This window comes from Lemur catta, chromosome 7, assembly GCF_020740605.2.
Source record: "Lemur catta isolate mLemCat1 chromosome 7, mLemCat1.pri, whole genome shotgun sequence".
Classification (NCBI taxonomy): Eukaryota; Metazoa; Chordata; class Mammalia; order Primates; family Lemuridae; genus Lemur; species Lemur catta.
Window position 1 is genome coordinate 4,989,605 of NC_059134.1, and position 22,518 is coordinate 5,012,122.

The window sequence follows — 22,518 nt, forward strand, 5'->3', positions numbered from 1 at the left end:
TGCTAACCCTAACAGTAACACTATCCTAGGGCTGATGCTAACCCTAACCCTAACCCTAACACTATCCTAGGGCTGATGCTAACCCTAACCCTAACCCAAACACTATCCTAGGGTTTATGCTAACCCTAACCCTAACACTATCCTAGGGCTGATGCTAACCCTAACCCTAACCCTAACACTATCCTTGGGCTGATGCTAACCCTAACCCTAACACTATCCTGGGCCTGATGCTAACCCTAACCCTAACCCTAAAACTATCCTAGGGCTGATGCTAACCCTAACCCTAACACTATCCTTGGGCTGATGCTAACCCTAACCCTAACCCTAACACTATCCTAGGGCAGATGCTAACCCTAATGCTAACCCTAACACTATCCTTGAACTGATGGAACCCTAACCCTAACCCTAACACTATCCTAGGCCTGATGATAACCCTAACTCTAACCCTAACACTATCCTAGGTTTTATGTTAACCCTAACCCTAACACTATCCTAGGACTGATGCTAACCCTAACACTAACACTATCCTAGGGCTGATGCTAACCCTAACACTAACACTATCCTAGGGCTGATGCTAACCCTAACCCTAACGCTAACATTATCCTAGGGCGGATGCTAACCCTAACCCTAACCCTAACCCTATCCTAGGGCTGATGCTAACCCTAACACTAACACTATCCTAGGCCTGATGCTAACCCTAACCCTAACCCTAACACTAACCTAGGGCTGATGCTAACCCTAACCCTAACACTATCCTAGGGCTGTTGCTAACCCTAACCCTAACCCTAACACTATCCTAGGGCTGATGCTAACCCTAATCCTAACACTATCCTAGGGCTGATGCTAATCCTAACCCTAACCCTAACACTATCCTAGGGCTGATGCTAACCCTAACAGTAACACTATCCTAGGGCTGATGCTAACCCTAACCCTAACCCTAACACTATCCTAGGGCTGATGCTAACCCTAACCCTAACCCAAACACTATCCTAGGGTTGATGCTAACCCTAACCCTAACACTATCCTAGGGCTGATGCTAACCCTAACCCTAACCCTAACACTATCCTTGGGCTGATGCTAACCCTAACCCTAACACTATCCTGGGCCTGAAGCTAACCCTAACCCTAACCCTAAAACTATCCTAGGGCTGATGCTAACCCTAACCCTAACACTATCCTTGGGCTGATGCTAACCCTAACCCTAACCCTAACACTATCCTTGGGCTGATGCTAACCCTAACCCTAACCCTAACACTATCCTAGGGCAGATGCTAACCCTAATGCTAACCCTAACACTATCCTTGAACTGATGGAACCCTAACCCTAAACCTAACACTATCCTAGGCCTGATGATAACCCTAACTCTAACCCTAACACTATCCTAGGGTTTATGTTAACCCTAACCCTAACACTATCCTAGGGCTGATGCTAACCCTAACCCTAACCCTAACACTATCCTAGGGCTGATGCTAACCCTAACCCTAACACTATCCTAGGCCTGATGATAACCCTAACCCTAACCCTAACACTATCCTAGGGCTGATGCTAACCCTAACCATAACACTATCCTAGGGCTGATGCTAACCCTAACCCTAACCCTAACACTATCCTAAGTCTGATGCTAACCCTAGACCTCACAATATACTAGGCCTGATGATAACCATAACCCTAACCTTAACACTATCCTAGGGCTGATGCTAACCCTAACCCTAATCCTAACACTATCCTAGGGTGGATGCTAACCCTAACCCTAACCCTAACACTATCCTAGGGCTGATGCTAACCCTAACACTAACACTATCCTAGGGATGATGCTAACCCTAACCCTAACCCTAACATTATCCTAGGGCTGATGCTAACCCTAACCCTAACTCTAACACTATCTTAGGGCTGAGGCTAACCCTAACCCTAACACTATCCTACGGCTGATGCTAACCCTAACCCTAACCCTAACACTATCCTAGGGCTGATGCTAACCCTAACCCTAACACTATCCCAGGGCTGATGCTAACCCTAACCCTAACCCTAACACTATCCTAGGGCTGATGCTAACCCTAACCCTAACACTATCCTAGGGCTGATGCTAACCCTAACCCTAACCCTAACACTATCCTAGGGCTGATGCTAACCGTAACCCTAACACTATCCTAGGCCTGATGATAACCCTAACCCTAACCCTAACACTATCCTATGGCTGATGCTAACCCTAACCCTAACACTATCCTAGGGCTGATTCTAACCCTAACCCTAACCCTAACACTATCCTAGGGCTGATGCTAAGCCTAACGCTAACCCTAACACTATCCTTGAACTGATGCTAACCCTAACCCTAACCCTAACACTATCCTAGGCCTGATGATAACCCTAACCCTAACCCTAACACTATCCTAGGGCGGATGCTAACCCTAACCCTAACCCTAACACTATCCTAGGGCTGATGCTAACCGTAACCCTAACACTATCCTAGGGCTGATGCTAACCGTAACCCTAACACTATCCTAGGCCTGATGATAACACTAACCCTAACCCTAACACTATCCTAGGGCTGATGCTAACCCTAACCCTAACACTATCCTAGGGCTGATGCTAACCCTAACCCTAACCCTAACACTATCCTAGGGCTGATGCTAACCCTAACGCTAACCCTAACACTATCCTTGAACTGATGCTAACCCTAACCCTAACCCTAACACTATCCTAGGCCTGATGATAACCCTAACCCTAACCCTAACACTATCCTAGGGCTGATGCTAACCCTATCCCTAACCCTAACACTATCCTAGGGCTGATGCTAACCGTAACCCTAACACTATCCTAGGCCTGATGATAACACTAACCCTAACCCTAACACTATCCTAGGGCTGATGCTAACCCTAACCCTAACACTATCCTAGGGCTGATGCTAACCCTAACCCTAACCCTAACACTATCCTAGGGCTGATGCTAACCCTAACGCTAACCCTAACACTATCCTTGAACTGATGCTAACCCTAACCCTAACCCTAACACTATCCTAGGCCTGATGATAACCCTAACCCTAACCCTAAAACTATCCTAGGGTTTATGTTAACCCGAACCCTAACACTATCCTAGGGCTGATGCTAACCCTAACCCTAACACTAACACTATCCTAGGGCGGATGCTAACCCTAACCCTAACCCTAACACTATCCTAGGGCAGATGCTAACCCTAACCCTAACACTATCCTAGGGCTGATGCTAACCCTAACCCTAACACTATCCTAGTTCTGATGCTAACCCTAACCCTAACCCTAACACTATCCTAGGCCTGATGATAACACTAACCCTAACCCTAACACTATCCTAGGGCTGATGCTAACCCTAACCGTAACACTATCCTAGGGCTGATGCTAACCCTAACCCTAACCCTAACGCTATCCTAGGGCTGATGCTAACCCTAACGCTAACCCTAACACTATCCTTGAACTGATGCTAACCCTAACCCTAACCATAACACTATCCTAGGCCTGATGATAACCCTAACCCTAACCCTAACACTATCCTAGGGTTTATGTTAACCCTAAACCTAACACTATCCTAGGGCTGATGCTAACCCTAACCCTAACCCTAACACTATCCTAGGGCGGATGCTAACCCTAACCCTAACCCTAACACTATCCTAGGGCAGATGCTAACCCTAACACTAACACTATCCTAGGGCTGAAGCTAACCCTAACCCTAACCCTAACACTCTCCAAGGGCTGATGCTAACCCTAACCCTAACCCGAACACTATCCTAGGGCTGATGCTAACCCTAACCCTAACACTATCCTAGGGCTGATGCTACCCTAACCCTAACCCTAACACTATCCTAGGGCTGATGCTAACCCTAACCCTAACACTATCCCAGGGCTGATGCTAACCCTAACCCTAACCCTAACACTATCCTAGGGCTGATGCTAACCCTAACCCTAACACTATCCTAGGGCTGATGCTAACCCTAACCCTAACCCTAACACTATCCTAGGGCTGATGCTAACCGTAACCATAACACTATCCTAGGCCTGATGATAACCCTAACCCTAACCCTAACACTATCCTATGGCTGATGCTAACCCTAACCCTAACACTATCCTAGGGCTGATTCTAACCCTAACCCTAACCCTAACACTATCCTAGGGCTGATGCTAAGCCTAACGCTAACCCTAACACTATCCTTGAACTGATGCTAACCCTAACCCTAACCATAACACTATCCTAGGCCTGATGATAACCCTAACCCTAACCCTAACACTATCCTAGGGCTGATGCTAACCCTAACAGTAACACTATCCTAGGGCTGATGCTAACCCTAACCCTAACCCTAACACTATCCTAGGGCTGATGCTAACCCTAACCCTAACCCAAACACTATCCTAGGGTTTATGCTAACCCTAACCCTAACACTATCCTAGGGCTGATGCTAACCCTAACCCTAACCCTAACACTATCCTTGGGCTGATGCTAACCCTAACCCTAACACTATCCTGGGCCTGATGCTAACCCTAACCCTAACCCTAAAACTATCCTAGGGCTGATGCTAACCCTAACCCTAACACTATCCTTGGGCTGATGCTAACCCTAACCCTAACCCTAACACTATCCTAGGGCAGATGCTAACCCTAATGCTAACCCTAACACTATCCTTGAACTGATGGAACCCTAACCCTAACCCTAACACTATCCTAGGCCTGATGATAACCCTAACTCTAACCCTAACACTATCCTAGGGTTTATGTTAACCCTAACCCTAACACTATCCTAGGGCTGATGCTAACCCTAACACTAACACTATCCTAGGGCTGATGCTAACCCTAACACTAACACTATCCTAGGGCTGATGCTAACCCTAACCCTAACGCTAACATTATCCTAGGGCGGATGCTAACCCTAACCCTAACCCTAACCCTATCCTAGGGCTGATGCTAACCCTAACACTAACACTATCCTAGGCCTGATGCTAACCCTAACCCTAACCCTAACACTAACCTAGGGCTGATGCTAACCCTAACCCTAACACTATCCTAGGGCTGATGCTAACCCTAACCCTAACCCTAACACTATCCTAGGGCTGATGCTAACCCTAATCCTAACACTATCCTAGGGCTGATGCTAATCCTAACCCTAACCCTAACACTATCCTAGGGCTGATGCTAACCCTAACAGTAACACTATCCTAGGGCTGATGCTAACCCTAACCCTAACCCTAACACTATCTTAGGGCTGATGCTAACCCTAACCCTAACACTATCCTAGGGCTGATGCTAACCCTAACCCTAACCCTAACACTATCCTTGGGCTGATGCTAACCCTAACCCTAACACTATCCTGGGCCTGAAGCTAACCCTAACCCTAACCCTAAAACTATCCTAGGGCTGATGCTAACCCTAACCCTAACACTATCCTTGGGCTGATGCTAACCCTAACCCTAACCCTAACACTATCCTTGGGCTGATGCTAACCCTAACCCTAACCCTAACACTATCCTAGGGCAGATGCTAACCCTAATGCTAACCCTAACACTATCCTTGAACTGATGGAACCCTAACCCTAACCCTAACACTATCCTAGGCCTGATGATAACCCTAACTCTAACCCTAACACTATCCTAGGGTTTATGTTAACCCTAACCCTAACACTATCCTAGGGATGATGCTAACCCTAACACTAACACTATCCTAGGGCTGATGCTAACCCTAACACTAACACTATCCTAGGGCTGATGCTAACCCTAACCCTAACCCTAACATTATCCTAGGGCGGATGCTAACCCTAACCCTAACCCTAACCCTATCCTAGGGCTGATGCTAACCCTAACACTAACACTATCCTAGGCCTGATGCTAACCCTAACCCTATCCCTGACACTATCCTAGGGCTGATGCTAACCCTAATACTAACACTATCCTAGGGCTGATGCTAACCCTAACACTAACACTATCCTAGGGCTGATGCTAACCCTAACCCTAACCCTAACACTCTCCAAGGGCTGATGCTAACCCTAACCCTAACCCTAACACTATCCTAGGGCTGATGCTAACCCTAACCCTAACTCTAACACTATCTTAGGGCTGAGGCTAACCCTAACCCTAACACTATCCTACGGCTGATGATAACCCTAACCCTAACCCTAACACTATCCTAGGGCTGATGCTAACCCTAACCCTAACACTATCCTAGGCCTGATGCTAACCCTAACCCTAACCCTAACACCATCCTAGGGCTGATGCTAACCCTAACCCTAACACTATCCTAGGGCTGATGCTAACCCTAACCCTAACCCTAACACTATCCTAGGGCTGATGCTAACCCTAACCCTAACACTATCCTAGGCCTGATGATAACCCTAACCCTAACCCTAACACTATCCTAGGGCTGATGCTAACCCTAACCATAACACTATCCTAGGGCTGATGCTAACCCTAACCCTAACCCTAACACTATCCTAAGTCTGATGCTAACCCTAGACCTCACACTATACTAGGCCTGATGATAACCATAACCCTAACCTTAACACTATCCTAGGGCTGATGCTAACCGTAACCCTAACCCTAACACTATCCTAGGGCTGATGCTAACCCTAACCCTAACACTATCCTAGGGCTGATGCTAACCCTAACCCTAACCCTAACACTATCCTAGGGCTGATGCTAACCGTAACCCTAACACTATCCTAGGCCTGATGATAACCCTAACCCTAACCCTAACACTATCCTATGGCTGATGCTAACCCTAACCCTAACACTATCCTAGGGCTGATTCTAACCCTAACCCTAACCCTAACACTATCCTAGGGCTGATGCTAAGCCTAACGCTAACCCTAACACTATCCTTGAACTGATGCTAACCCTAACCCTAACCCTAACACTATCCTAGGCCTGATGATAACCCTAACCCTAACCCTAACACTATCCTAGGGCGGATGCTAACCCTAACCCTAACCCTAACACTATCCTAGGGCTGATGCTAACCGTAACCCTAACACTATCCTAGGGCTGATGCTAACCGTAACCCTAACACTATCCTAGGCCTGATGATAACACTAACCCTAACCCTAACACTATCCTAGGGCTGATGCTAACCCTAACCCTAACACTATCCTAGGGCTGATGCTAACCCTAACCCTAACCCTAACACTATCCTAGGGCTGATGCTAACCCTAACGCTAACCCTAACACTATCCTTGAACTGATGCTAACCCTAACCCTAACCCTAACACTATCCTAGGCCTGATGATAACCCTAACCCTAACCCTAACACTATCCTAGGGCTGATGCTAACCCTATCCCTAACCCTAACACTATCCTAGGGCTGATGCTAACCGTAACCCTAACACTATCCTAGGCCTGATGATAACACTAACCCTAACCCTAACACTATCCTAGGGCTGATGCTAACCCTAACCCTAACACTATCCTAGGGCTGATGCTAACCCTAACCCTAACCCTAACACTATCCTAGGGCTGATGCTAACCGTAACCCTAACACTATCCTAGGCCTGATGATAACCCTAACCCTAACCCTAACACTATCCTATGGCTGATGCTAACCCTAACCCTAACACTATCCTAGGGCTGATTCTAACCCTAACCCTAACCCTAACACTATCCTAGGGCTGATGCTAAGCCTAACGCTAACCCTAACACTATCCTTGAACTGATGCTAACCCTAACCCTAACCCTAACACTATCCTAGGCCTGATGATAACCCTAACCCTAACCCTAACACTATCCTAGGGCGGATGCTAACCCTAACCCTAACCCTAACACTATCCTAGGGCTGATGCTAACCGTAACCCTAACACTATCCTAGGGCTGATGCTAACCGTAACCCTAACACTATCCTAGGCCTGATGATAACACTAACCCTAACCCTAACACTATCCTAGGGCTGATGCTAACCCTAACCCTAACACTATCCTAGGGCTGATGCTAACCCTAACCCTAACCCTAACACTATCCTAGGGCTGATGCTAACCCTAACGCTAACCCTAACACTATCCTTGAACTGATGCTAACCCTAACCCTAACCCTAACACTATCCTAGGCCTGATGATAACCCTAACCCTAACCCTAACACTATCCTAGGGCTGATGCTAACCCTATCCCTAACCCTAACACTATCCTAGGGCTGATGCTAACCGTAACCCTAACACTATCCTAGGCCTGATGATAACACTAACCCTAACCCTAACACTATCCTAGGGCTGATGCTAACCCTAACCCTAACACTATCCTAGGGCTGATGCTAACCCTAACCCTAACCCTAACACTATCCTAGGGCTGATGCTAACCCTAACGCTAACCCTAACACTATCCTTGAACTGATGCTAACCCTAACCCTAACCCTAACACTATCCTAGGCCTGATGATAACCCTAACCCTAACCCTAAAACTATCCTAGGGTTTATGTTAACCCTAACCCTAACACTATCCTAGGGCTGATGCTAACCCTAACCCTAACACTAACACTATCCTAGGGCGGATGCTAACCCTAACCCTAACCCTAACACTATCCTAGGGCAGATGCTAACCCTAACCCTAACACTATCCTAGGGCTGATGCTAACCCTAACCCTAACACTATCCTAGTTCTGATGCTAACCCTAACCCTAACCCTAACACTATCCTAGGGCTGATGCTAACCGTAACCCTAACACTATCCTAGGCCTGATGATAACACTAACCCTAACCCTAACACTATCCTAGGGCTGATGCTAACCCTAACCGTAACACTATCCTAGGGCTGATGCTAACCCTAACCCTAACCCTAACGCTATCCTAGGGCTGATGCTAACCCTAACGCTAACCCTAACACTATCCTTGAACTGATGCTAACCCTAACCCTAACCCTAACACTATCCTAGGCCTGATGATAACCCTAACCCTAACCCTAACACTATCCTAGGGTTTATGTTAACCCTAACCCTAACACTATCCTAGGGCTGATGCTAACCCTAACCCTAACCCTAACACTATCCTAGGGCGGTTGCTAACCCTAACCCTAACCCTAACACTATCCTAGGGCAGATGCTAACCCTAACACTAACACTATCCTAGGGCTGAAGCTAACCCTAACCCTAACCCTAACACTCTCCAAGGGCTGATGCTAACCCTAACCCTAACCCGAACACTATCCTAGGGCTGATGCTAGCCCTAACCCTAACACTATCCTAGGGCTGATGCTAACCCTAACCCTAACCCTAACACTATCCTAGGGCTGATGCTAACCCTAACCCTAACACTATCCCAGGGCTGATGCTAACCCTAACCCTAACCCTAACACTATCCTAGGGCTGATGCTAACCCTAACCCTAACACTATCCTAGGGCTGATGCTAACCCTAACCCTAACCCTAACACTATCCTAGGGCTGATGCTAACCGTAACCCTAACACTATCCTAGGCCTGATGATAACCCTAACCCTAACCCTAACACTATCCTATGGCTGATGCTAACCCTAACCCTAACACTATCCTAGGGCTGATTCTAACCCTAACCCTAACCCTAACACTATCCTAGGGCTGATGCTAAGCCTAACGCTAACCCTAACACTATCCTTGAACTGATGCTAACCCTAACCCTAACCCTAACACTATCCTAGGCCTGATGATAACCCTAACCCTAACCCTAACACTATCCTAGGGCTGATGCTAACCCTAACAGTAACACTATCCTAGGGCTGATGCTAACCCTAACCCTAACCCTAACACTATCCTAGGGCTGATGCTAACCCTAACCCTAACCCAAACACTATCCTAGGGTTTATGCTAACCCTAACCCTAACACTATCCTAGGGCTGATGCTAACCCTAACCCTAACACTAACACTATCCTTGGGCTGATGCTAACCCTAACCCTAACACTATCCTGGGCCTGATGCTAACCCTAACCCTAACCCTAAAACTATCCTAGGGCTGATGCTAACCCTAACCCTAACACTATCCTTGGGCTGATGCTAACCCTAACCCTAACCCTAACACTATCCTAGGGCAGATGCTAACCCTAATGCTAACCCTAACACTATCCTTGAACTGATGGAACCCTAACCCTAACCCTAACACTATCCTAGGCCTGATGATAACCCTAACTCTAACCCTAACACTATCCTAGGGTTTATGTTAACCCTAACCCTAACACTATCCTAGGGCTGATGCTAACCCCAACACTAACACTATCCTAGGGCTGATGCTAACCCTAACACTAACACTATCCTAGGGCTGATGCTAACCCTAACCCTAACGCTAACATTATCCTAGGGCGGATGCTAACCCTAACCCTAACCCTAACCCTATCCTAGGGCTGATGCTAACCCTAACACTAACACTATCCTAGGCCTGATGCTAACCCTAACCCTAACCCTAACACTAACCTAGGGCTGATGCTAACCCTAACCCTAACACTATCCTAGGGCTGATGCTAACCCTAACCCTAACCCTAACACTATCCTAGGGCTGATGCTAACCCTAATCCTAACACTATCCTAGGGCTGATGCTAATCCTAACCCTAACCCTAACACTATCCTAGGGCTGATGCTAACCCTAACAGTAACACTATCCTAGGGCTGATGCTAACCCTAACCCTAACCCTAACACTATCTTAGGGCTGATGCTAACCCTAACCCTAACCCAAACACTATCCTAGGGTTGATGCTAACCCTAACCCTAACACTATCCTAGGGCTGATGCTAACCCTAACCCTAACCCTAACACTATCCTTGGGCTGATGCTAACCCTAACCCTAACAGTATCCTGGGCCTGATGCTAACCCTAACCCTAACCCTAAAACTATCCTAGGGCTGATGCTAACCCTAACCCTAACACTATCCTTGGGCTGATGCTAACCCTAACCCTAACCCTAACACTATCCTTGGGCTGATGCTAACCCTAACCCTAACCCTAACACTATCCTAGGGCAGATGCTAACCCTAATGCTAACCCTAACACTATCCTTGAACTGATGGAACCCTAACCCTAACCCTAACACTATCCTAGGCCTGATGATAACCCTAACTCTAACCCTAACACTATCCTAGGGTTTATGTTAACCCTAACCCTAACACTATCCTAGGGCTGATGCTAACCCTAACACTAACACTATCCTAGGGCTGATGCTAACCCTAACACTAACACTATCCTAGGGCTGATGCTAACCCTAACCCTAACCCTAACATTATCCTAGGGCGGATGCTAACCCTAACCCTAACCCTAACCCTATCCTAGAGCTGATGCTAACCCTAACACTAACACTATCCTAGGCCTGATGCTAACCCTAACCCTATCCCTGACACTATCCTAGGGCTGATGCTAACCCTAATACTAACACTATCCTAGGGCTGATGCTAACCCTAACACTAACACTATCCTAGGGCTGATGCTAACCCTAACCCTAACCCTAACACTCTCCCAGGGCTGATGCTAACCCTAACCCTAACCCTAACACTATCCTAGGGCTGATGCTAACCCTAACCCTAACTCTAACACTATCTTAGGGCTGAGGCTAACCCTAACCCTAACACTATCCTACGGCTGATAACCCTAACCCTAACCCTAACACTATCCTAGGGCTGATGCTAACCCTAACCCTAACACTATCCTAGGCCTGATGCTAACCCTAACCCTAACCCTAACACCATCCTAGGGCTGATGCTAACCCTAACCCTAACACTATCCTAGGGCTGATGCTAACCCTAACCCTAACCCTAACACTATCCTAGGGCTGATGCTAACCCTAACCCTAACACTATCCTAGGCCTGATGATAACCCTAACCCTAACTCTAACACTATCCTAGGGCTGATGCTAACCCTAACCATAACACTATCGTAGGGCTGATGCTAACCCTAACCCTAACCCTAACACTATCCTAAGTCTGATGCTAACCCTAGACCTCACACTATACTAGGCCTGATGATAACCATAACCCTAACCTTAACACTATCCTAGGGCTGATGCTAACCCTAACCCTAACCCTAACACTATCCTAGGGTGGATGCTAACCCTAACCCTAACCCTAACACTATCCTAGGGCTGATGCTAACCCTAACACTAACACTATCCTAGGGCTGATGCTAACCCTAACCCTAACCCTAACATTATCCTAGGGCTGATGCTAACCCTAACCCTAACTCTAACACTATCTTAGGGCTGAGGCTAACCCTAACCCTAACACTATCCTACGGCTGATGCTAACCCTAACCCTAACCCTAACACTATCCTAGGGCTGATGCTAACCCTAACCCTAACACTATCCCAGGGCTGATGCTAACCCTAACCCTAACCCTAACACTATCCTAGGGCTGATGCTAACCCTAACCCTAACACTATCCTAGGGCTGATGCTAACCCTAACCCTAACCCTAACACTATCCTAGGGCTGATGCTAACCGTAACCCTAACACTATCCTAGGCCTGATGATAACCCTAACCCTAACCCTAACACTATCCTATGGCTGATGCTAACCCTAACCCTAACACTATCCTAGGGCTGATTCTAACCCTAACCCTAACCCTAACACTATCCTAGGGCTGATGCTAAGCCTAACGCTAACCCTAACACTATCCTTGAACTGATGCTAACCCTAACCCTAACCCTAACACTATCCTAGGCCTGATGATAACCCTAACCCTAACCCTAACACTATCCTAGGGCGGATGCTAACCCTAACCCTAACCCTAACACTATCCTAGGGCTGATGCTAACCGTAACCCTAACACTATCCTAGGGCTGATGCTAACCGTAACCCTAACACTATCCTAGGCCTGATGATAACACTAACCCTAACCCTAACACTATCCTAGGGCTGATGCTAACCCTAACCCTAACACTATCCTAGGGCTGATGCTAACCCTAACCCTAACCCTAACACTATCCTAGGGCTGATGCTAACCCTAACGCTAACCCTAACACTATCCTTGAACTGATGCTAACCCTAACCCTAACCCTAACACTATCCTAGGCCTGATGATAACCCTAACCCTAACCCTAACACTATCCTAGGGCTGATGCTAACCCTATCCCTAACCCTAACACTATCCTAGGGCTGATGCTAACCGTAACCCTAACACTATCCTAGGCCTGATGATAACACTAACCCTAACCCTAACACTATCCTAGGGCTGATGCTAACCCTAACCCTAACACTATCCTAGGGCTGATGCTAACCCTAACCCTAACCCTAACACTATCCTAGGGCTGATGCTAACCCTAACGCTAACCCTAACACTATCCTTGAACTGATGCTAACCCTAACCCTAACCCTAACACTATCCTAGGCCTGATGATAACCCTAACCCTAACCCTAAAACTATCCTAGGGTTTATGTTAACCCTAACCCTAACACTATCCTAGGGCTGATGCTAACCCTAACCCTAACACTAACACTATCCTAGGGCGGATGCTAACCCTAACCCTAACCCTAACACTATCCTAGGGCAGATGCTAACCCTAACCCTAACACTATCCTAGGGCTGATGCTAACCCTAACCCTAACACTATCCTAGTTCTGATGCTAACCCTAACCCTAACCCTAACACTATCCTAGGGCTGATGCTAACCGTATCCCTAACGCTATCCTAGGCCTGATGATAACACTAACCCTAACCCTAACACTATCCTAGGGCTGATGCTAACCCTAACCGTAACACTATCCTAGGGCTGATGCTAACCCTAACCCTAACCCTAACGCTATCCTAGGGCTGATGCTAACCCTAACGCTAACCCTAACACTATCCTTGAACTGATGCTAACCCTAACCCTAACACTAACACTATCCTAGGCCTGATGATAACCCTAACCCTAACCCTAACACTATCCTAGGGTTTATGTTAACCCTAACCCTAACACTATCCTAGGGCTGATGCTAACCCTAACCCTAACCCTAACACTATCCTAGGGCGGATGCTAACCCTAACCCTAACCCTAACACTATCCTAGGGCAGATGCTAACCCTAACACTAACACTATCCTAGGGCTGAAGCTAACCCTAACCCTAACCCTAACACTCTCCAAGGGCTGATGCTAACCCTAACCCTAACCCGAACACTATCCTAGGGCTGATGCTAACCCTAACCCTAACACTATCCTAGGGCTGATGCTAACCCTAACCCTAACCCTAACACTATTCTAGGGTTGATGCTAACCCTAACCCTAACACTATCCAGGGCTGATGCTAACCCTAACCCTAACCCTAACACTATCCTAGGGCTGATGCTAACCCTAACCCTAACACTATCCTTGGGCTGATGCTAACCCTAACCCTAACCCTAACAATATCCTAGGGCAGATGCTAACCCTGACCCTAACCCTAACACTATCCTTGGGCTCATGCTAACCCTAACCCTAACACTATCCTGGGCCTGATGCTAACCCTAACCCTAACCCTAACACTATCCTAGGCCTGATGGTAACCCTAACCCTAACCCTAACATTATCCTAGGACTGATGCTAACCCTAACCCTAACTCTAACACTATCTTAGGGCTGAGGGTAACCCTAACCCTAACACTATCCTACGGCTGATGCTAACCCTAACCCTAACCCTAACACTATCCTAGGGCTGATGCTAACCCTAACCCTAACACTATCCTAGGGCTGATGCTAACCCTAACCCTAACTCTAACACTATCCCAGGGCTGATGCTAACCCTAACCCTAACACTATCCTAGTTCTGATGCTAACCCTAACCCTAACCCTAACACTATCCTAGGGCTGATGCTAACCGTAACCCTAACACTATCCTAGGCCTGATGATAACCCTAACCCTAACCCTAACACTATCCTAGGGCTGATGCTAACCCTAACCCTAACACTATCCTAGGTCTGATGCTAACCCTAACCCTAACACTATCCTAGGGCTGATGCTAACCCTAACCCTAACCCTAACACTATCCTAGGCCTGATGCTAACCATATCCCTAACCCTAACACTCTCCTAGGGCTGAGGCTAACCCTAACCCTAACACTATCCTACGGCTGATGCTAACCCTAACCCTAACCCAAACACTATCCTAGGGTTGATGCTAACCCTAACACTAACACTATCCTAGGGCTGATGCTAACCCTAACCCTAACCCTAACACTATCCTTGGGCTGATGCTAACCCTAACCCTAACACTATCCTGGGCCTGATGCTAACCCTAACCCGAAGGCTAACACTATCCTAGGGCTGATGCTAACCCTAAACCTAACACTATCCTTGGGCTGATGCTAACCATAACCCTAACCCTAACACTATCCTAGGGCAGATTCTAACCCTAACGCTAACCCTAACACTATCCTTGAACTGATGCTAACCCTAACCCTAACCCTAACACTATCCTAGGCATGATGCTAACCCTAACCCTAACCCTAACACTATCCTAGGGCTGATGCTGACCCTAACCCTAACACTATCCTAGGCCTGATGATAACCCTAACACTAACCGTGACACTATCCTAGGGCTGATGCTAAACCTAACCCTAACACTATCCTAGGGCTGATGCTAACCCTAACCCTAACCCTAACACTATCCTAGGGCTGATGCTAACCGTAACCCTAACACTATCCTAGGCCTGATGATAACACTAACCCTAACCCTAACACTATCCTAGGGCTGATGCTAACCCTAACCCTAACACTATCCTAGGGCTGATGCTAACCCTAACCCTAACCCTAACACTATCCTAGGGCGGATGCTAACCCTAACCCTAACCCTAACACTATCCTAGGGCTGATGCTAACCCTAACACTAACACTATCCTAGGGCTGATGCTAACCCTAACCCTAACCCTAACATTATCCTAGGGCGGATGCTAACCCTAACCCTAACCCTTAAACTATCCTAGGGCTGATGCTAACCCTAACACTAACACTATACTAGGCCTGATGCTAACCCTAACCCTAACCCTGACACTATCCTAGGGCTGATGCTAACCCTAACCCTAACACTATCCTAGGGCTGATGCTAACCCTAACACTAACACTATCCTAGGGCTGATGCTAACCCTAACCCTAACACTAACACACTCCAAGGGCTGATGCTAACCCTAATCCTAACCTTAACACTATCCTAGGGCTGATGCTAACCCTAACCCTAACTCTAACACTATCTTAGGGCTGAGGCTAACCCTAACCCTAACACTATCCTACGGCTGATGATAACCCTAACCCTAACCCTAACACTATCCTACGGCTGATGCTAACCCTAACCCTAACACTATCCTAGGCCTGATGATAACCCTAACCATAACCCTGACACTATCCTAGCGCTGATGCTAACCCTAACCCTAACACTATCCTAGGGCTGATGCTAACCCTAACCCTAACCCTAACACTATCCTAGGCCTGATGCTAACCCTATCCCTAACCCTAACACTCTCCTAGGGCTGAGGCTAACCCTAACCCTAACACTATCCTAGGGCTGATGCTAACCCTAACCTTAACCCTAACACTATCCTTGGGCTGATGCTAACCCTAACCCTAACACTATCCTGGGCCTGATGCTAACCCTAACCCTAACCCTAACACTATCCAAGGGCTGATGCTAACCCTAACCCTAACACTATCCTTGGGCTGATGCTAACCCTAACCCTAACCCTAACAATATCCTAGGGCAGATGCTAACCCTAACCCTAACCCTAACACTATCCTTGGGCTGATGCTAACCCTAACCCTAACACTATCCTGGGCCTGATGCTAACCCTAACCCTAACCCTAACACTATCCTAGGGCTGATGCTAACCCTAACCCTAACACTATCCTTGGGCTGATGCTAACCCTAACCCTAACCCTAACAATATCCTAGGGCAGTTGCTAACCCTAACGCTAACCCTAACACTATCCCAGGGCTGATGCTAACCCTAACCCTAACACTATCCTAGTTCTGATGCTAACCCTAACCCTAACCCTAACACTATCCTAGGGCTGATGCTAACCGTAACACTAACACTATCCTAGGCCTGATGCTAACCCTAACCCTATCCCTGACACTATCCTAGGGCTGATGCTAACCCTAACCCTAACACTATCCTAGGGCTGATGCTAACCCTAACACTAACACTATCCTAGGGCTGATGCTAACCCTAACCCTAACCCTAACACTCTCCAAGGGCTGATGCTAACCCTAACCCTAACCCTAACACTATCCTAGGGCTGATGCTAACCCTAACCCTAACTCTAACACTATCTTAGGGCTGAGGCTAACCCTAACCCTAACACTATCCTACGGCTGATGATAACCCTAACCCTAACCCTAACACTATCCTAGGGCTGATGCTAACCCTAACCCTAACACTATCCTAGGCCTGATGCTAACCCTAACACTAACCCTAACACCATCCTAGGGCTGATGCTAACCCTAACCCTAACACTATCCTAGGGCTGATGCTAACCCTAACCCTAACCCTAACACTATCCTAGGGCTGATGCTAACCCTAACCCTAACACTATCCTATTCCTGATGATAACCCTAACCCTAACCCTAACACTATCCTAGCGCTGATGCTAACCCTAACCCTAAGACTATCCTAGGGCTGATGCTAACCCTAACCCGAACCGTAACACTATCCTAAGTCTGATGTTAACCCTAGACCTCACACTATACTAGGCCTGATGATAACCATAACCCTAACCTTAACACTATCCTAGGGCTGATGCTAACCCTAACCCTAACCCTAACACTATCCTAGAGCTGATGCTAACCCTAACCCTAACACTATCCTAGGCCTGATGATAACCCTAACCCTAACCCTGACACTATCCTAGGGCTGATGCTAACCCTAACCCTAACACTATCCTAGGGCTGATGCTAAGCCTAACCCTAACCCTAACACTATCTTAGGCCTGATGCTAACCCTATCCCTACCCCTAACACTCTCCTAGGGCTGAGGCTAACCCTAACCCTAACACTATCCTAGGGCTGATGCTAACCCTAACCCTAATCCTAACACTATCCTTGGGCTGATGCTAACCCTAACCCTAACACTATCCTTGGGCTGATGCTAACCCTAACCCTAACCCTAACACTATCCTAGGGCAGATGCTAACCCTAACGCTAACCCTAACACTATCCTTGAACTGATGCTAACCCTAACCCTAACCCTAACACTATCCTAGGCCTGATGATAACCCTAACCCTAACGCTAACACTATCCTAGGGTTTATGTTATCCCTAACCCTAACACTATCCTAGGGCTGATGCTAACCCTAACCCTAACCCTAACACTATCCTAGGGCGGATGCTAACCCTAACCCTAACCCTAACATTATCCTAGGGATGATGCTAACCCTAACACTAACACTATCCTAGGGCTGATGCTAACCCTAACCCTAACCCTAACATTATCCTAGGGCGGATGCTAACCCTAACCCTAACCCTAACACTATCCTAGGGCTGATGCTATCCCTAACACTAACACTATACTAGGCCTGATGCTAACCCTAACCCTAACCCTAACACTATCCTAGGGCTGATGCTAACCCTAACCCTAACACTATCCTAGGGCTGATGCTAACCCTAACACTAACACTATCCTAGGCCTGATGCTAACCCTAACCCTAACACTAACACTCTCCAAGGGCTGATGCTAACCCTAACCCTAACCCTTACACTATCCTAGGGAGAATGCTAACCCTAACCCTAACTCTAACACTATCTTAGGGCTGAGGCTAACCCTAACCCTAACACTATCCTACGGCTGATGATAACCCTAACCCTAACCCTAACACTATCCTAGGGATGATGCTAACCCTAACCCTAACACTATCCTAGGCCTGATGATAACCCTAACCCTAACCCTGACACTATCCTAGCGCTGATGCTAACCCTAACCCTAACACTATCCTAGGGCTGATGCTAACCCTAACCCTAACCCTAACACTATCCTAGGCCTGATGCTAACCCTATCCCTAACCCTAACACTCTCCTAGGGCTGAGGCTAACCCTAACCCTAACACTATCCTAGGGCTGATGCTAACCCTAACCCTAACCCAAACACTATCCTAGGGTTGATGCTAACCCTAACCCTAACACTATCCTAGGGCTGATGCTAACCCTAACCTTAACCCTAACACTATCCTGGGCCGGATGCTAACCCTAAACCTAACCCTAACACTATCCTACGGCTGATGCTAACCCTAACCCTAACACTATCCTTGGGCTGATGCTAACCCTAACCCTAACCCTAACAATATCCTAGGGCAGATGCTAACCCTAACCCTAACCCTAACACTATCCTTGGGCTGATGCTAACACTAACCCTAACACTATCCTAGGCCTGATGCTAACCCTAACCCTAACCCTAACACTATCCTAGGGCTGATGCTAACCCTAACCCTAACACTATCCTTGGGCTGATGCTAACCCTAACCCTAACCCTAACAATATCCTGGGGCAGTTGCTAACCCTAACGCTAACCCTAACACTATCCTTGAACTGATGCTAACCCTAACCCTAACCCTAACACTATCCTAGGCCTGGTGATAACCATAACCCTAACCCTAACACTATCCTAGGCCTGATGATAACCCTAACCCTAACCCTGACAATATCCTAGGGCTGATGCTAACCCTAACCCTAACACTATCCTAGGGCTGATGCTAACCCTAACCCTAACCCTAACACTATCCTAGGGCTGATGCTAACCCTAACCCTAACACTATCCTAGGCCTGATGATAACCCTAACCCTAACCCTAACACTATCCTAGGGCTGATGCTAACCCTAACCCTAACCCTAACACTATCCTTGGGCTCATGCTAACCCTAACCCTAACACTATAATAGGCCTGATGATAACCCTAACCCTAACCCTAACACTATCCTAGGTCTGATGCTAACCCTAACCCTAACACTATCCTAGGGCTGATGCTAACCCTAACCCTAACCCTAACACTATCCTAGGGCGGATGCTAACCCTAACCCTAACCCTAACACTATCCTAGGGCTGATGCTAACCCTAACACTAACACTATCCTAGGGCTGATGCTAACCATAACCCTAACCCTAACATTATCCTAGGGCTGATGCTAAACCTAACCCTAACTCTAACACTATCTTAGGGCTGAGGCTAACCCTAACCCTAACACTATCCTACGGCTGATGCTAACACTAACCCTAACCCTAACACTATCCTAGGGCTGATGCTAACCCTAACCCTAACACTATCCTAGGCCTGATGCTAACCCTAACCCTAACCCTAACACTATCCTAGGGCTGATGTTAACCCTAACGCTAACCCTAACACTATCCTAGGGCTGATGCTAACCCTAACCCTAACCCTAACACTATCCTAGTGCTGATGCTAACCCTAACCCTAACCCAAACACTATCCTAGGGTTGATGCTAACCCTAAACCAACACTATCCTAGGGCTGATGCTAACCCTAACCCTAACCCTAACACTATCCTTGGGCTGATGCTAACCCTAACCCTAACACTATCCTTGGCCTGATGCTAACCCTAATCCTAACCCTAACACTATCCTAGGGCTGATGCTAACCCTAACCCTAACACTATCCTAGGGCTGATGCTAAACCTAACCATAACCCTAACACTATCCTAGGGCTGATGCTCACCCTAACCCTAACCCTAACACTATCCTAGGGCTGATGCTAACCCTAACCCTAACACTATCCTAGGTCTGATGCTAACCCTAACCCTAACACTATCCTAGGGCTGATGCTAACCCTAACCCTAACCCTAACACTATCCTAGGCCTGATGCTAACCATATCCCTAACCCTAACACTCTCCTAGGGCTGAGGCTGACCCTAACCCTAACACTATCCTACGGCTGATGCTAACCCTAACCCTAACCCAAACACTATCCTAGGGTTGATGCTAACCCTAACACTAACACTATCCTAGGGCTGATGCTAACCCTAACCCTAACCCTAACACTATCCTTGGGCTGATGCTAACCCTAACCCTAACACTATCCTGGGCCTGATGCTAACCCTAACCCTAACCCTAACACTATCCTAGGGCAGATGCTAACCCTAACGCTAACCCTAACACTATCCTTGAACTGATCCTAACCCTAACCCTAACCCTAACACTATCCTAGGCATGATGCTAACCCTAACCCTAACCCTAACACTATCCTAGGGCTGATGCTGACCCTAACCCTAACACTATCCTAGGCCTGATGATAACCCTAACCCTAACCGTGACACTATCCTAGGGCTGATGCTAAACCTAACCCTAACACTATCCTAGGGCTGATGCTAACCCTAACCCTAACCCTAACACTATCCTAGGGCTGATGCTAACCGTAACCCTAACACTATCCTAGGCCTGATGATAACACTAACCCTAACCCTAACACTATCCTAGGGCTGATGCTAACCCTAACACTAACACTATCCTAGGCCTGATGATAACCCTAACCCTAACCCTAACACTATCCAAGGGCTGATGCTAACCCTAACCCTAACCCTAACACTATCCTTGGGCTCATGCTAACCCTAACCCTAACACTATAATAGGCCTGATGATAACCCTAACCCTAACCCTAACACTATCCTAGGGCGGATGCTAACCCTAACCCTAACCCTAACATTATCCTAGGGCTGATGCTAACCCTAACCCTAACTCTAACACTATCTTAGGGCTGAGGCTAACCCTAACCCTAACACTGTCCTACGGCTGATGCTAACCCTAACCCTAACCCTAACACTATATTAGGGCTGATGCTAACCCTAACCCTAACACTATCCTAGGCCTGATGCTAACCCTAACCCTAACCCTAACACTCTCCAAGGGCTGATGCTAACCCTAACCCTAACACTATCCTAGGGCTGATGCTAACCCGAACCCTAACCCTAACACTATCCGAGAGTTGATGCTAACCCTAACCCTAACACTATCCTAGGGCTGATGCTAACCCTAACCCTAACCCTAACCCTATCCTTGGGCTGATGCTAACCCTAACCCTAACACTATCCTTGGCCTGATGCTAACCCTAATCCTAACCCTAACACTATCCTAGGGCTGATGCTAACCCTAACCCTAACACTATCCTAGGGCTGATGCTAAACCTAACCATAACCCTAACACTATCCTAGGGCTGATGCTCACCCTAACCCTAACCCTAACACTATCCTAGGGCTGATGCTAACCCTAACCCTAACACTATCCTAGGTCTGATGCTAACCCTAACCCTAACACTATCCTAGGGCTGATGCTAACCCTAACCCTAACCCTAACACTATCCTAGGGCGGATGCTAACCCTAACCCTAACCCTAACACTATCCTAGGGCTGATGCCAACCCTAGCACTAACACTATCCTAGGGCTGATGCTAACCCTAACCCTAACCCTAACATTATCCTAGGGCTGATGCTAACCCTAACCCTAACTCTAACACTATCTTAGGGCTGAGGCTAACCCTAACCCTAACACTATCCTACGGCTGATGCTAACACTAACCCTAACCCTAACACTATCCTAGGGCTGATGCTAACCCTAACCCTAACACTATCCTAGGCCTGATGCTAACCCTAACCCTAACCCTAACACTATCCTAGGGCTGATGCTAACCCTAACGCTAA